The sequence below is a fragment of the Solanum lycopersicum genome, chromosome 5, assembly GCF_036512215.1.
Source record: "Solanum lycopersicum chromosome 5, SLM_r2.1".
Classification (NCBI taxonomy): Eukaryota; Viridiplantae; Streptophyta; class Magnoliopsida; order Solanales; family Solanaceae; genus Solanum; species Solanum lycopersicum.
The window spans coordinates 26785524-26804691 of record NC_090804.1 but is presented as its reverse complement, the minus strand read 5'-3'; the positions used below and the strand labels follow the sequence as shown (position 1 = coordinate 26804691).

The 19168-nt window shown below is 35.8% G+C and overlaps 1 pseudogene; it reads left to right on the top strand.

Moving 5' to 3' along the window:
• The first annotated feature begins 651 nt into the window (after positions 1-651).
• On the top strand, positions 652-18308 carry LOC101253686 (cysteine-rich receptor-like protein kinase 42; annotated as a pseudogene).
• The last annotated feature ends 860 nt before the right edge of the window (positions 18309-19168 follow it).

The following is a 19168-nucleotide window of genomic DNA, read 5'->3' as shown; positions in this document are numbered from 1 at the left end:
TATCCATTTATTATTTTTTTAACAAAGAATTCTTCAACGAAAAATTTAAATTATGATTATAAAAGTTAAATATCAATATGTTAAATTATTGAGATGGGGGGGGGGGGGGGGGGGGTCAAGACCCAATCCATTTTTTGGCCCATTTGAGCCCAACTAATTTGAGATCAAAGTAAACATAAGCGGCTCAAGACGAAATCCGATTTCTATTCAATCCATTTTAATATTTCTAATTTCAACTCAACCCGCCTATTTGAAACCCCTATCCGCACATTGTGTATACTATGACACTTGAATATACTTGAAACAAATTAAAAATCATTTTCTTGTCCTCTTTTCACTTTTATCAACTTTCTTATTTTATATTATTCTCTCTATTTCAAAAAGAATAGACTATTTTATTTTGGTTCAGAGTTTAAGAAAATTATAAAAAAAATTTGTATTTGGTAGTTTTAAATTAAAGTTATGTCAAATGTATAAAATTATCCTTTAATTTTTTAAACTTAAACATGATACGCGAAAAGCTAAAAATTAAATGTTATCAAAAAAATAATAGAAGTTATTCTTTTTAAAACAAAAAAAAAAAATCTTATCGTCTTTTCTAAAACAAAGAATGAGGGAGTACTATTATTTCATAAGTATCAGTTTTACTTTGAGCAATTTTAGTGATGATTATTGGTGGAGATGGAAGGTAGAAACTTCCTGATAGCACCTCTAATATGACCATGAAGGGTCAATAAATGGAAGTTTCGACCTGTAAACAATTTAAGTTAGCACGATTTTTTTTTATTATTTTTCATTGGTTGTTCAAAGTTTATATTAAAATTTTGATTAAATTTGGATCATGCTTTATAAGGCTTATTTGAGGGTATCGCTCTGTATAGAATTTTCTTCATATCCAAATTCCAAAGTTCGAATCTGATGTCTCTCATTAAGATGAAACATTGTCACCAGTGTACCACAACCCATATTGGTTAGTAGGAACGACTTGGCAATAAACAAGTTGTACTATAATATATATTGTAGGATAGTAGGTAATTACTGATTAAAGAATGCAATTGCAAATTTGGCTGTAAAGTGCCAATCACTTGCAACAAGAACACTAGTAAATTACATTTATTATTCTTTTCTTTTCTCTCTTGTTCATTCCTCCAACCTCTAACAACGTAGATGCACTTCACAGGCACAATTAGTTATTCTTTTTATCTAAAATTGATCATCATTTTGTTGGGGACATTTTGTGATGCAGATCCTCGGATTTCAGAAGCAGGGCAGGTATGTGGCATGAACATGACATTGCCGTCCATTATAATCCCACAGCTTGTGAGTGAACATGGATGGGGCAGTAGCTATGCCGTTAATTCAACAGATATTTCGATATTACGCTTTAGCAAGTTGTTACCAAGATCTTCCACATAACGACTGTGTTCAATGCTTCCTTATAAGTTGTTCTAAACTCCCTACTTGTCTCCCTGCTGTCTCTGGTCGTGTGTATCTTGATGGTTGTTTCATCCGTTATGATTATTACAATTTCTTTGGCGAAGCTACTGATTCTTTCAAAGATAAACTGAACTGTAGCAGCTCGTTTGGAAGGGCTGTTACTGATTCAGATCAATTGGGATTGGGTGTTGCAGCTGGGAATTTGATTGAAAACGTGACGAAAACAGCAATTGAGAATGATGGATATGCAGTGGGGAAATTGAATGGAATTTATGGATTGGCACAGTGTTGGAGAACAGTGAGTAAACAAGGTTGTAGAGAATGTTTGGACAAGGCAAGTTAAGCTATAAAGGGATGTTCGCCTAATAGGGATGCTAAAGCTTTAATGGCTGGTTGTTATTTGAGGTATTCCACTCACAATTTCCTCAATCATCATTCTCAGCCTACTAATAGAAGAGGTATATATATATATATATATATACTACTTCTCTCTTCACCATACCATGATTTGCAGTAAAATTATACGATATTGATTGCAAGACACTCACTTATGTTATACGATATTGATTGCAAGAAATTCGCATATAACTAATATATGTAAAAGTTATGCATAATGGAATGTGAAATAAGTATTAGTACCTAACTAATATCTCCATAAAGTAATACATAAAATCACTACATTACTAATACATTTATAATTCTAACGAGCAATCAAACAACCTAATAATGGTGTGTTTATTGTGCAAGAACATATTTCCAAGTGTTCGATATTATCCTACCAAACACTCAAATTATTTTTTGAAAGTATTTATTTCAAAATATATGATATATAATTTCCGTCCTGTTTGATTATCTGAAGGAAAATCGAAATGATATTTTATAGGAATATCTTAACTGTGTGGGATGGTCAAACAAGGTCCAAAGTCCCAACTTATATAAGTTCTCTAACATCCTTCCTTTTGTCTTATAATTCACCTAATCCAGCTATAATTCACATTGAACAAAAAAAAAAGGCATAAATCATTATTTTAAACGGATAGCAAAATTAAATAATTTATATAACACATAACTTCCTAAGATTAATGAACTTGTTTGAAAAAGATCAACCGTTAAAAATTTACTTATTTGATATATTAAACAACGCAAGTTTATGTTCTTTTCCTAAGTACTAAAGCCACATATATGCAAATTGGAAAGCAGAAAATTTCAAACGTATTGGTAATGACATCCATATATGACCTACTCCTATAAAGATGTATTATAAATATTTCTGTTGGGTTGTCTATACGGATTGATAGAGACATTTTAATTGCTATGTAAAATAAGTATTTTTCTTTGTTGTTGTATTTTGATTTTTGTTAAAAAGATTTGGAAGTATATATTTATATATATACAACTAGCTCAATTGAATATAAAACATCAATTGTGCTATACCTAACATTTTCTCTTTATCCATTTCCACTTATCTAATTTTAACTCATTACTTTTATTTTCGACAAATCAAGAAAAGAACAACATTTTTTTTCTTATAATACCCTTAATATTTTTTAAAAAGGTAAAAACCTCCTTTTCAATAAGTAAACTGATTTTGCATTTAGTCAATTAATATGTGTAGAATGATAAATGTATTATGTTAATTATTTTTTATTTTTACAATGGAAAATATACTTCTCCGAGTATTAATCATATTAGGAAAACTTTCACATATAGCCACTTAAAAATAATTAATTATTCTCCGTAGCTATAGTTTGATAATTACAATTTGAAGCTACAAGTTATATGGAGGAGAGAGGAGAGCAAGACTGGGAGAGAGAGGAGAGAGGAGAGCAAGACTGGGAGAGAGAGGAGAGAGGAGAGAGAGAGGGAGAAAAGAGTGGGAGAAAGGTGAATTGGATATGTATATTGGTTAGATAATTGTATATATATATATATATATATATATATATATATATATATATGTATTCGTATATATGGCAAGAGAGATTGTGAGTGAGAGGAGAGAGGCGAGCAAGACTGGGAGAGGGAGGAGAGAGGCGAGCGAGGGAGGGAAGAGAGTGGGAAAGAGTTGAATTGTGTATGTATATAATTGTATATTATGCATTTGTATAAATGGCAAGCAAGATTGGGAGAGGGAGGAGAGAGGAGAGAGAGAGATTGAGAGAGGGAGGAGAGAGGTGAGAGAGAGAGGGCAAAGAGTGGGAGAGAGGTGAATTGTATATGCATATAAGTTAAATAATTGTATATTATACATTGTATTTGTAAATTCTGGCGAATTATATATACAAATGTGATTAATTATACAAACTCGAAGTCAATCCACGTAAGTAATATATAATGTTAGTCTCGATTGGTAGTTATAACAAACTATAGCTATGATGAGTAATTAAATAGTATAAGTTTGTTTTATTCCGTAATTTTCCCTTCAAATTATAATTGATTAAAAGATCACTCTATTTCTATAGATTCTGGAGAAAGCAGAGAGCGCTATATGACAGAGCGAGAGAGATAACTAATAGGTTTAACTATCATGGTGTTTGTTGTTTGGGAGAGAAGTGGGAAGAAAGAGAACAAATTAACCTGAGTTAAGACTTTTAGTTAATCATGATACAAAGGCTATTTTATATTAATGAATATGAACCATTAAATTTTAAAATTGACAGATATCATTAAATTAAATATGCATTGAACCAACTGAAGAGATTAGTGTACTAGAGAGGAGCCCCTTCCAGGGCTTAGGTTGAGAGTCTATGAAAACAATCTTATTAGGAACGGACAAAATCTGCTTCTTAATACTCTCAAGACCCTATTTTGTCAAATTACATCAAATAATATTGTTGTTATTGGATCTTTTGGTTGAGAACAAGTTATTCCAGAATTAGTTGTCTTGGGTTAACTATTCTAGAATAACATATCCCACCATATATATGAGATAACTTATTTTATCATTATGTATAAATTGTGGATAAATTATTTCAAACATAACAACCAAAGAAGATACAAAAACTTTATCTCATCACTATTTATTTGTTATCTTTCTCCTGTTTGACTGCTAAAGATGAAGTCTGTTCTTTTTAGAGACTTTTAACTCTGTTTTTTTCCTTTCACATTCCAACAAAAATAACTTTTAGCGGCATTAAATATTGACACTAATAAAGAGTGTCAAAATCTTTATCGGCATTAGTTGAGTGTCATTAGAACCAATGTCGCTAAAGGCTTTAAGAACATGTACAAAGAGTAACAATTGGCGCTAAAAATACATATTTAGCGGCAATTAAGAATTAAATGTCGCTAATAATCCTTTTTGTTGTAGTGTCAAGGTCAATATTATCCTTGCTTATTTACTAATTTGTAATTAAATGCTCTTGGTTTCAGGGTTAAGCTCGTAAAAAATGGTTAAAGAAAAAACAAGGTATTTGTCAATTTAGACGATCGATCAGTCATATATGTTATAAACTAATTTGATATGTGTTTGCGATTTTTCTTGGCCACAGAATTCATTAATCTTGGCAAGATATCGAATTCATACAAGAGGTCTAGCTTGAACTTTAAATATGAAAATCTTGAGAAGGCAACAAACTACTTTTATCCATGAACAATAGTAGGCCAAGGAGGAAATGGTTCCGTATACAAGGGAACTCTTCCTAATGGGAAGGTTGTTGCAGTTAAGAGACTGTTTTTCAATACAAGGCATTGGGTTGATGAGTTCTTCAATGAGGTTTACCATATCCATGGGACTGAGCACAAAAATCTTGTCAAGTTGTTGGGTTGCAGCATTGAAGGCCCCGAGAGCCTACTTGTCTATGAGTGTTAGGTTATTAGCATTTTAATATTAATATTTAACATATTAAATTGCGTTATTTTGGAGTTATAAGAATGGATGACTTCTACATCATCCATTAGCATTGGTTATCCATCAATGTATTTCATTCTTAATTCCTCCATTATTCCCTTTGTAACATATGTAACATATGTAACTCCCATTGTAACTTATGTAACCTATGTAACTCCCATTGTAACCTATGTAACTCCTAAGGCCATTATCTTCACTATTTACTACCTCCATTATCTTCCTATTCATTGCTAGGAAGACTTCTTGTAGTATAAATAGTGGTAGTCTTCATTTGGTTTTAGAGACACACAATTCATAAGAGAAAACAAAGAGTGAAAGAGTTAGTCTAAAGAGAGTTCTTATTAGTTGAAGGGAGGTGTTCTTTTTTTGTGGAGCTTTGGACTCAACTCTTGTCCAGAGTTGTTGAGTTATACTTTGTAAAGGCTGTTGTATCCTGGAGGGGACAAGTCAAAGAGGACTACTGCTGGACCGGTGAAAACATTTGCTGCAGTGGGCTTGAATCTCCTTAAAGAGAGCGAGATATCCGCGCCTCAGCCTGAAGAGATTACTTTCTTCATTTTATTTTCAATTGTAATCTTGCAATTTTATTATCTTGTAAGTTTTTTCACTAACAATTTTAAGGAGAATCAAAGATGGCTACAATTGAAAAAACCGCGGATGTCAAGATGGGAGATCTTAACAAGCCATTTCGGTTCAATGGTAACCATTTCAAAAGATGGAAGGGTAAAGTACATTTCTACTTAAGTCTTCTCAATGTTTCTTACGTTTTAACCGAGAAGAATCCAAATAAAGAAGACATCACCACTATGAATGATGATGAAACTATTTCTCATCTAGAGAAAGTGGAAAAGTACGATGGTGATTCCTATAAGTGTCGGTATTATCTTCTTAATTGTCTATCTGATAATTTTTATGATTATTATGATAGAACTTACTCTAGTGCAAAGAAAATTTGGAAGGCATTGCAGAGTAAGTATGATACCGAAGAGGCTGGAGCGAAAAAATATGCAGCTAGTAAATTTTTTCGTTTCCAAATGGTGGACAACAAATCAGTGGTACATTAAGCTCAAGACTTCATCATGATTGTCGGAGAGCTTAGGTCCGAAGAGGTTAAAATTGGAGATAACCTTATTGTTTGTGGCATAGTGGATAAACTTCCACCTTCTTGGAAGGAATTTCAAAAAACTATGCATCACAAACAAAAGGAAACCTCTCTTGAAAGCTTGATAATGAAAATCCGCATGGAAGAAGAAGCAAGAGGCCAAGATGCACTTTTACAAACAGAAGAGAACAACATCACATCGAAGGTAAATTTAATTACTTCGAATAATGCTACTCCTGAAACTCACAAAAATACTTCTTTAAAGCCTAAGAAGAAAAAATTCAATAAAAATAATGGTAGACCTCCCAAGAAAAATAATGGTGAAAATCACCAAGCACAAAATCAACAAGTTCAAGAAAAGGGACCATGCTTTGTTTGTAGCAAAAGTAGGCATATTGCTCGATTTTGCAGATTCCGGAAACGTGGTCTTAACCCTCAGGCAAACGTTACCGAAGAACCTTTTGTGGCGGTGATTACCGACATAAACATGGTTGAGAATGTTGATGGATGGTGGGCTGATTCTGGTGCAAACCGTCATGTCTGTTATGACAAAGACTAGTTTAAAAAATATACTCATTTTGAGGAGCCCAAAACTATCATGCTTGGTGATGCTCACACTACTCAAGTGCTTGGAAAGGGAGATGTTGAATTGTGTTTTACTTCTGGAAGGATATTAACATTGAAAGATGTACTTTATACTCCTTCTATGAGAAAAAATTTGATGTCTAGTTTTCTTCTTAATAAAGCAGGCTTTAAACAAATTATTGAATCTGATCAATATGTAATAGTGAAGAAAGGTATTTTTGTGGGGAAGGAGTATGCATGTGATGGGATGTTTAAGTTGAATGTTGAAATGAATAAAACTTCTACTTCTGTTTATATGCTTTCTTCTACTAATTTTTGGCATGCTCGTTTGTGTCATATGAATGATCGTTATGTTGGAATCATGAGTAGTTTAGGATTAATCCCAATGGTTAAAAAGAATTTTGAAAAATGTGAGACTTGTAGTAAAGCCAAGATCACTAAAAGGCCTCATTTTCAAGTTGAAAGAAAAACTGATTTGTTAGAATTAGTTCATACTGATATTTGTGAACTTGGTGGAATTCTAACTCGTGGAGGTAATAGATATTTTATCACTTTCATTGATGATTTTTCTAAGTTTACATATGTTTACTTGATGAAAAATAAAAGTGATGCTTTTGAAAATTTCAAAACTTATCTCAATGAGGTTGAAAATCAGTTTGGAAGAAAAATAAAAAAAAATTTAGAAGTGATAGAGGCCGTGAATATGAATCAAATGAGTTTAATTCTTTTGTTCGATCATTGGGAATAATTCATGAAACTACTCCTCCTTACTCTCCTTCGTCTAATGGAGTAGCAGAAAGGAAAAATAGAACTTTAGTTGAATTGACTAATGCCATGCTAATTGAGTCACATGCACCTTTAAATTTTTGGGGTGAAGCTATCTTAACTGCTTGTTATGTGTTGAATCGTGTGCCTCATAAAAAGTCTAAATTGACACCTTTTGAATTGTGGAAAGGTTACAAGCCAAGTTTGGGATATCTAAGAGTTTGGGGTTGTCTAGCCTTTGTGAGGCTAATGGATCCCAAGATTACAAAGTTGCGTAAGAAAGTTACTACTTGTGCTTTTCTTGGTTATGCTTCAAATAGTACAGCCTATAGATTTTTTTAATCTTGAAGATAATATTGTAGTAGAATCTGGTGATGCTATTTTTCATGAAAATAAATTTCCTTTTGATACTAAAAATAGTGGGGGTCAAAGGATTGAACAAAATATTTTGTCACTACCTAGTTCTTCTACTTCTACTTTAAAAAATAAAGATGTTGTTGATTTTGAGTTAAGAAGAAGTAAAAGAGCTAGAGTAGAAAAAGATTTTGGTCCTGATTTTTATGTGTTTAATGTTGAAAAAGACCCTCTAACTTTGAAAGAAACATTATCTTCACATGATTCTATTTTTTGGAAAGAGGCTGTAAATGATGAAATGGAATCTCTAATTTCTAATAAAACTTGGAAGTTAGTTGATTTACCATCGGGTTGTAAAACAATTGGTTGCAAATGGGTCTTAAGGAAAAAGTTGAAACCGGATGGTTCTATTGACAAATACAAGGCTAGGCTAGTTGCAAAAGGTTTTAAACAACTAGAAGGCCTAGAATTTTTTGATACTTTTTCTCCGGTAACGAGAATTACATCCATTAGACTTTTAGTTGCTATGGCTGCAATTTTTGATTTGCAAATTCATCAAATGGATGTAAAAACTGCTTTTCTAAATGGAGACCTAAATGAAGAAATTTATATGGACCAACCCGAGTGTTTTGTTGAAGCAGGCCAAGAAAGCAAAGTATGTAAACTTACTAAATCCCTATATGGTTTAAAACAGGCACCAAAGCAATGGCATGAAAAGTTTGATTCCTGCATGATTGAAAATGGTTTTAAGACAAATGAGTGTGATAAGTGCATATATCATAAGTCTTGGAATAATTCACATGTGATCATTTGCCTATATGTTGATGACTTGTTGATCTTTGGCTCTAACATGAATGTTATTGATGAAGCTAAAAATATTCTTAGAAGCCATTTTGATATGAAAGATCTTGGTGAGGCAAATTTTATTCTTGGAATAAAAATAACAAGAACATGTGAGGGGATTTTCCTTGACCAGTCACATTATGTTGAGAAAATTTTGAAAAAATATAACTTTCATGATTGCAAGCATGTTGCTACTCCTTTTGATTCAAGTGTTCACTTATTTCCTGTTGAAAGTGAAAATGATGTAATAAATCAAAAGGAATATGCTAGTATAATCGGAAGTTTGAGATATGTGACTGATTGCACTAGGCCTGATATTGCATATTGAAAGAGGGTCGATTTATTTTTTTCTCGCACACCACTCTAGGCAGTCTTACAGCATCTGTAATACTTCAGCCTACTTACACCCACAGAATTGACTAAGTATAGAAATACTTAAACAGCAATGTCAAACAATAAACAGGCAGCGTTTACAGGACCAAGTCCCAACCTTTATTCATCGATAATTAATACAAAGGAAGGCTTCACAAATCAGTCTAAGGCTAGAAAACTCTCTGTCCCTTGCCTTAGACGAATTTCCACCTTAAATCAAAATTCTGCACAATGGCAGTTACAAGCGGTTACATGCGGTGGTTACACATGACACCTGTCTGACACATGTCAGCCCAGGGTTCAAAACTAACTTTCCAACAGCTATATTTCCAACAGATAGAATCTAATTCAAATTACATTCTTATCTACACGAAATACTAATATTCTAACACTTAGAATATTTCAGGCTTCATTCCAACACTTAGAATAATCCTGCCAGCTTCCAACACTTAGAATATTTTAGCTGTCTTCCACACTTAGTTTTATTTCAGCAATTTCGGGTGAACTGCCTTTGTCTTTGACCTTGCCAAGTCTTCACAGCCTTGCTTCATCAAGTCAACATGCTGTCTTGCCAACGCCCTTAGCCCGCACGTAAGCCATGCACGTTCAAGCTGCCTTGCCAACACCCAAGCACCTTGAACTTGTGTTGCACTGTTTTGCCATCATCCATGCCAAGACCAATGCCCAAGTCCTTGGCATGTCTGCACGTAGTTAGATCAAGTAGATTGCGGGTCTAACAGACCACCCGCACCACTTGAACTCGATGTCCTCATCGAGACTGTTTTGAGATAGTCATCGATTTGAGCATCAAACTGCCATAGGTCTTTTGCTTTCTCCCAAACAGCGTCTGCTGCACTCTTGCCTTTCCAATGGACCAAGAACTCAGTCTTAGTATTCTTCTTACTCGTGCCCAAAACCCGGTGATCAAGGATCTTCTCAATTTCAGCATCATACTGTGTAGGTACTGATGGAGGAGCCCTCTTTGATCTGTTCCTGTCCGGATCATCTTCATCTGCAAAGTAAGGTTTCAAGAAACTCACATGGAAGGTGGGGTGAATTTTCAACCTTTCTGGCAGCTTCAACCTATAAGCAACTTCGCCCACTTGTTTTACCACATCGAATGGACCATCATACTTAGGTATCAAACCCCGATGTCTGGTCTTACTTACAATCTGTTTCCAGATTTGTGGGGTAAGTTTCAGCAACACCTTGTCACCCACATTGAACTCAACTGAGCGACGATGTTGGTCAGCATACTTCTTCATGCGCTGCTGAGCCTTGCGCAAACTATCTTGTGCCTCGGATAACATTTCAAGTCTGTCCCTTGCAACTCTGTATGCTGCTGGACACTTTCCCTGATTCTTAGATTTAGCAACATCTAATGGCATCATAGGCTGTTTGCCTAAGACGATTTCAAAAGGACTCATTTCTGTTGCAGACGACTTGTGCAGATTATAGCAAAACTGCGCAGTGTCTAACAATGCCACCCAATTCCGTTGACTTGCAGTCACATAGTGCCTCAAGTACTCTTCCAACAAATGATTAATTCTTTCCGTCTGTCCATCTGTTTGTGGGTGATTTGCAGTAGAAAATTTTAATTCAGTTCCCATCATATTGAACAATGCTGTCCAAAATCTACCCGTGAACCTTGTGTCTCTATCACTCACAATGTCAGCCGGAACACCAAAGTATTTAATCACTTGTTTATAGAATAACTCAGCAGCAACTTCAGATGAGCATAACTCAGGAGCAGCAATAAAAACAGAATATTTTGAAAACCTGTCAACTACCACCATGATAGATGCTTTGCCATCTACTTTAGGGAATCCAGAAATGAAATCCATGCTTACCGATAGCCATGGCCTTTCAGGAATAGGCAAAGGTTGCAGCAACCCTGCTTCCTTTTTACGTTCTGTCTTGTCAACTTGACAAACATGACAAGTCTTAACGTACGCCTCTATATCGTCTTCCATTTTCGGCCAAAAATACACACGAGACAGTAAGGCTAACATCCTTTCAACGCCTGGATGTCCAGCCCAAGCGGAGTCATGCGCTTCTTTCATCATGTCTTTGCACAACCCGCCCTGATTTGGCACAACGATTCTCCCCCCTTTAAAATAGAGCAGATCGTCCTCGATCCAATACAGTCTTATTGTGCCCTCCTGCACCTGACCCATCCATTTAACATATAACGAATCATTTGCAGCACACAATCTGATTCTATCATAGAAATCAGTTTCCAGTTTTGAAATTGAATATACTGCAACAAACACTTCTTTCCTACTCAGCGCATCAGCAACCTGGTTGTGTTTTCCTGGTTTATGTTCCCACATGAAATCATATTCTGCCAGGAATTCTTGCCACCGTGCTTGTTTAGGACTCAACTTTTTCTGTGTTTTGAAGAATGTATTTGCTACATTATCACTTCTTACCACAAATCTTATGCCTAAGAGATAGACTCTCCAAACCTGCAAACAGTGTACCACCGCAACCATTTCTTTCTCATGTGTTGAGTATCTTTGTTCAGCATCATTCAACTTTCTACTTTCGAAGGCTACTGGATGACCTTCCTGCACTAATACGCCACCAATTGCCTTGTCTGACGCATCAGTGTGTACTTCAAACGGTAACTCAAAATCAGGCAATTTGAGTATAGGTTCTGATGCAATAGCATTCTTTAAATTTTGAAATGCTTCTTCACACTGTTTGGACCAAACCCATTTTGCATCTTTCTTCAACAGATCTGTCAAAGACGCTGCCTTCTTTGAGTAACCAGCAATAAACTTTCGATAATAGTTAGCCAAGCCAAGAAACGACCTCAAATCCTTCACATGACGAGGTGCCTGCCAATCAACAATGGCCTGCACTTTCTTAGGATCCTTTCGAACTTGGTTTTTACTAACAAGATGCCCCAAGAACTTTATCTCTTGTTGAGCAAATTCACACTTTTCCATCTTGACATAGAGTGTGTATTTTCTCAATTGAGACAGAACCAGACTTAGGTGATTAACATGTTCTTCCAACGTTCGACTATATTAACAATATCATCTAAGTAAACAACAACGAAGTCATCAAGATAGTCAAACAGTACATTGTTCATTAAATTGCAGAATGTTGCCGGGGCATTAGTCAGCCCAAACGGCATTACAAGGAATTCATAGGAACCATATCTAGTTACACATGTTGTTTTTGGTTCATCACCCTCTGCTATCCTAACCTGCCAATAGCCTGCCCTCAAATCAAGTTTTGTGAACCAGCATGCCTTGCTTAACCTGTCCATTAAATCTTGCACCAACGGAACCGGATATTTATTCTTTATAGTTGCCTTATTCAGCGCCCGGTAGTCCACACACATTCTCATTGTTCCATCCTGTTTCTTTTGAAATAGAACAGGAGCACCATATGGAGCCTTAGACGGCTGGATCAATCCAGCATCTAGCAATTCATTCAATTGTTTGCGTAGTTCAACCAATTCTTTAGGAGCCATACGATAAGGAGCTTGTGCAGGGGCAACCGTACCAGGCAGCAACTCAATCTTGTGATCAATATCCCTCCTTGGTGGTAATTTCTTTGGTAATTCAGGAGGCATAACATCAACATACTGTTTAAGTAATTCAGCAACACAATCAGGAACTTCTATCTTCACATCAGGTTTAATTTCGACCAAGGCAGCAAGTATGGTTTCATCACCCTTCTTCAGCCCTTTGTCGATCGACATAGCAGACAACAACATTTCCTTGTCTTTCTTCTTCGCAACTTTATTAATGTTTCCAAACGGATGAACACCCTTCAGAAAACCAGCATCACTTCCACTCATTACCATCACTCCATCTAAGTGAGGAAACGGAACAAACTGGTATTTTCTTAGGAAATCAATCCCAAGTATAATTTCAAAGTCTCCAAGTGGCATCACCATCAAATTATGTTTTCCCACCCAATTTCCAGTCGACATAGACACACTATAAGCCATGCCCACAATGGCTTGTGCCTTAGCATTGACTGTCTTGACGTAGGAAGGGCTTTTAGACAACTTCAGCCCCAATTTTGTAGCAATCTTCACATCTACAAACGTGTGTGTGGCCCCTGTATCAACCATTGCCATCACACATTGTTCCTTCACTTTCATTTCTATATGAATTAAGGAAGCATGAGGATTCGAAGTGCTAGAGATCTCTCCAACATTATTGATCCCCATAATGTGATTGAAGGACAATCCCAATGGGTTTGCCATTGCAGCCACGATTTCTTCATCCTCCTCCCTTTGATTCACATTACCAGCAAGCAAAGCATTCACTTTTTCCCGGTTTGGACAAGATTTGGCCAAATGAGGACAACCACAAGTCCAACAGCCTTTAGAGTTTCCATCTTTACTCTTGGGTCTGTCTTTCCCATCCTTCATTTGTGCCTTTCCTTTATCGTTTGCATTCTCTTTACGACTATCCTTTCTCCATTCCCCTTTCTTTTCATTCTTTTTCTTATTTTTCGAAGTAGAAGGGACATCTGTCGAAGGACGAGTCGTCCGGAAATCTACCAACGAATCAGCAGCAGCAATTGCCCCAGGCAGATCTTTAACATTCTGCCTTCGTAGTTCGTTTTGAGCCCAGCCTTGCATGCCCGAAATGAAATTGTGAAGTTTATCCTCATCAGACATATTTTGTATGTCTAACATCACAGAGGTAAATTCTTTTATATATTCCCTCACTGAACCCGTCTGCCTTAACCTTTTCAATTTATCCCTTGCAAGCCAAGATGCATTGCTAGGAAGAAATTGATCGCGCATTTCTTTTATAAGCTTATCCCATGTATCAATTCTAGGACGACCAGCACTTACGTCGTCTGCATTACGAGTCCTCCACCAAAGTTTCGCATCACCCGACAAGTACATTGTGGTAATGTTTAACTTATCAGCGTCCGACACTCTTGCAGCGGTAAAGTACTGTTCCATGTCCCATATGAAATTTTCAAGTTCTTTAGCACTCCTTGCGCCACTGAAGGCTTTAGGATATGGAATCTTAACCTTAGATGATTCAACACGAGTCGAACTCAACGCAGCCACAGCCCGACACAAAACGACGAGTTCTGCACGAAGGTTCTCATTTTCCTTCTGCAGTCCCTCTAGTTTCTGTGTAGTTGTAGCACGAAAGTCCAAGATTTCAGTGATGTGGTTATCAACATTTTGTCGATATCCACCAATTTCTCCCTGAACTTTCTCAGCGTCCACCCTCAACTCAATGATTTGTGTGAATAAATCCACAAACGTAGGGTCTGCCAGAACATCTTCAGTAAACCCGACGAAGGATTCAATTTTTCGTGCCAACTCCCATAGTTCTGCGTTTTTCACCATTGTTTAACCGTGCTCTGATACCAATTGAAAGAGGGTCGATTTATTTTTTGTCTCGCACACCACTCTAGGCAGTCTTACAGCATCTGTAATACTTCAGCCTACTTACACCCACAGAATTGACTAAGTATAGAAATACTTAAACAGCAATGTCAAACAATAAACAGGCAGCGTTTACAGGACCAAGTCCCAACCTTTATTAATCGATAATTAATACAAAGGAAGGCTTCACAAATCAGTCTAAGGCTAGAAAACTCTCTGTCCCTTGCCTTAGACGAATTTCCACCTTAAATCAAAATTCTGCACAATGGCAGTTACAAGCGGTTACATGCGGCGGTTACACATGACACCTGTCCGACACATGTCAGCCCAGGGTTCAAAACTAACTTTCCAACAGCTATATTTCCAACAGATAGAATCTAATTCAAATTACATTCTTATCTACACGAAATACTAATATTCTAACACTTAGAATATTTCAGGCTTCATTCCAACACTTAGAATAATCCTGCCAGCTTCCAACACTTAGAATATTTTAGCTGTCTTCCACACTTAGTTTTATTTCAGCAATTTCGGGTGAACTGCCTTTGTCTTTGACCTTGCCAAGTCTTCACAGCCTTGCTTCATCAAGTCAACATGCTGTCTTGCCAACGCCCTTATCCCGCACGTAAGCCATGCACGTTCAAGCTGCCTTGCCAACACCCAAGCACCTTGAACTTGTGTTGCACTGTTTTGCCATCATCCATGCCAAGACCAATGCCCAAGTCCTTGGCATGTCTGCACGTAGTTAGATCAAGTAGATTGCGGGTCTAACACATATGCAGTAGGAGTACTTGGCAGGTTTACAAGCAAGCCAGGTAATGAACATTGGCATGCTATAACAAGAGTTATGAGATATTTAATTGGAACGAAAAATTGTGGTTTGTTCTATAAAAAATATCCTGCTGTACTTGAAGGCTTTTGTGATGCGGATTAGAACACTTTGTCAGGTGATTCCTGTTCTACAATTAGTTATGTCTTTACTTTAGGTGGTGGTGCTGTTTGTTGGAGATCAAAAAAGCAAACTATAATTGCCAACTCTACCATGGAGGCTGAACTAATTGCTTTAGCTTCAGCTAGTGAGGAAGCGAATTGGTTAAGAGATTTATTGTTTCAAATTCCTTATTTTGAAAACCAATTCCTCATAGTTTAATTCATTGTGATAGCACCGCTGCAATTGGTAGAGTTCAAAACTGTTATTAAAACGGTAAATCCAGACCTATAAGGAGGAAACACAGTAATGTAAGATCGTATTGACAAATGGTACCATTAATGTTGATTATGTCAAATCTTGTGATAATCTTGTAGATCCTCTTACAAAGGCCTTAACAAGAGAAAAGGTTTGGAGCACATCGAGGGGGATGTGATTGAAGCCTACAAATTCTTGAGTCATATATGAGGAAACCCAACCTGGGGACTAGAGATCCTATAACCAGGTTTAAAGGGAAAAACTAATCATATGATGACTTGTTGTAAAAAATGCACTATTTTTTTCCCTTCCTATGATGTGAGTGCATTATTTCCTGTAGTTTGTGAAGGTTGAGTTGATAAAACTCTTAATGAATATCTGTAGCCCGTATGGGTGGAGTGTTAATCTTACAGGAGCACTCTCAACAGATTTCACCTATGTGATGTGTGGAAGTAGGTCGCTTTCTATGAGAATGGGGCTTATTCTCAAATGCACTCATGAAACCGGGATAGCACATGGTCATAACGTGCTGGCTATAAAAGCTCATGTCAACATCTTGATTATTATATGTGAGCAGTGATATTTTATTTCCCTTAAGCAGTCATAGTTCAAGTCTGAGACCACTACGACTCTGGAGTAAAAGTTACTGTTTCACTAAGTGGAGGTTCAATGTAGAGCACACCTTCATTATGCATAGTAGTCTTCCTTCAGCTGATATACTCTCTTATCTAAATATTAAAATGAGTGGGGGATTGTTAGGTTATTAGCATTTTAATATTAATATTTAACATATTAAATTGCTTTATTTTGGAGTTATAAGAATGGATGACTTCTACATCATCCATTAGCATTGGTTATCCATCAATGTATTTCATTCTTAATTCCTCCATTATTCCCTTTGTAACCTATGTAACATATGTAACTCCCTTTGTAACATATGTAACATATGTAACTCCCATTGTAACTTATGTAACCTATGTAACTCCCATTGTAACCTATGTAACTCCTAAGGCCATTATCTTCACTATTTACTACCTCCATTATCTTCCTATTCATTGTTAGGAAGACTTCTTGTAGTATAAATAGTGGTAGTCTTCATTTGGTTTTAGAGACACACAATTCATAAGAGAAAACAAAGAGTGAAAGAGTTAGTCTAAAGAGAGTTCTTATTAGTTGAAGGGAGGTGTTCTTTTTTTGTGGAGCTTTGGACTCAACTCTTGTCCAGAGTTGTTGAGTTATACTTTGTAAAGGCTGTTGTATTCTGAAGGGGACAAGTCAAAGAGGACTACTGCTGGACAGGTGAAAACATTTGCTGCAGTGGGCTTGAATCTCCTTAAAGAGAGCAAGATATCCGCGCCTCAGCCTGAAGAGATTACTTTCTTCATTTTATTTTCAATTGTAATCTTGCAATTTTATTATCTTGTAAGTTTTTTCACTAACAATGAGTTTGTGCCTAATAAGAGCTTAGATCAATACCTTGATGGTACGTTATTATCAATGAATCAAGATATATCATGCAGTGACAATTAGGGACGACTTTTAATTGAGTTGTTCAATTTTTGTTGTGTAGATCAGAATAAGATAAAAGTTCTAAGTTGGAAAGAACGATTACACATCATAGTCGGAACAGCAGAAGGCCTTGCGTTCCTCCACGAAGGTTCAGATATGAATATCATCTACAGGGACATCAAGAGCTCCAATGTACTTTTGGATAAAAAATTTGAGGCAAAAGTTGTTGATTATGGACTAGCTCGGTGTCTTGCAGCTGATAAAACTCATCTTAGCTCTGGAATTGCTGGGACATTGTACGGATGATAAAACACCATTCATTACAGCCTTCTCTTAATTACTTAATTATAACTGGTGATTTTATTTGTTGTGTAGAGGATATATGGCTCCTGAATATCTCGTAAAAGGACAACTCACAGAGAAGGCTGATGTCTATAGCTATGCAGCGCTTGTTCTTGAAATTGTTTGTGGAAGAAAAAACATTTCTTTGGCAGAGGATGACTCTGGATCTCTACTGCAAACTGTAAGAATTAATGTTGTACGTAAGTTTAGTTTGTTGGCAATTAACAAATTGAACCTGTCGTTTTGATTTCAGGTGTGGAAACTGTATACAACAAATCAAGTGACTAAAGCAATAGACCCAATGTTGAAAGATGATTTTTTACCAGAAGAGGCATCAAAAGTACTTAAAATAGGGCTTTTATGCACTCAAGCTTCTGTTACATTAAGACCATCAATGTCTGATGTTGTCCAAATGCTAACAACATATGGACAACAACCAATTCCGGAACCATGCCAACCACCATTCTTGTGTTCGAGCAGTAGCTTAAAAAGATTCGTCTCCAATACAATTTCCAAACTTGATGAATCTGGTAACTCCTCTACCATGCATAGCTCATCACATGGACCACACATTAAGTGATCAAGAATTCTTTTCAAAAATGTCACTACTGGAAACATATATAGAAATTAAAAGAATTGAATTTCACTCTGTATATAACTTATAAGTGAAAATTTTGCACTACATTTTTGTACCGTTAGAACTAGTAGTTATTAGATGTTGCATTTTTATGATTTGATTCTACTTCAACTCTTCAACTTACTGTATAAAAATTCCTCTACATACCCTTTTTACAAATATTCTTTTATTTACGCCCTCTAATTTAAAATCGATTTGTTCTATCTTTATTCGTTTTAGGGAAGGGTCTGAAAAATATGCCTACTTTTGATCGAATTTGTTGTTGCGATACTAAACTTTCACGAGGACATATTACCTTCCTAGACTATTTAATACCGTATTTTAAACATATATATTTTTTCGCGTGGACGTACAAATTAATGCAAAATTATAAATAATAATGTGTCCACGTAGACATATATATATACCTTTAAAATACACTATTAAATAGTTCAGGGGTAAAAAATGCACTATTAAATAGTTTAGGGAGATAATAGGTTCTCATGAAAATTTAATATCGCAACAACAAATTCGACCAAAATTAAGGTATTTTTCAAACCCTTATCCCCTTTTTTAAGATGGACAATTGTTAGTATATTTGAAATGGAAAAGAGCCTAAAAATTACCCTTAAATTATAGGAATAGGGGTTTAAAAATGTACCTTTCCTTCATCTTTTGGTTTAAAGTTATCCTTCTACCCATCCTTTTGACTAAAAATATCATTCATTTGATCTTTTAGTTCATTTATACCTTTGAAACTAATAACTCTTTCTTTATTTTTATTTTTTAAAATACTTATTATGTATCATTTTCTTATTTGATGT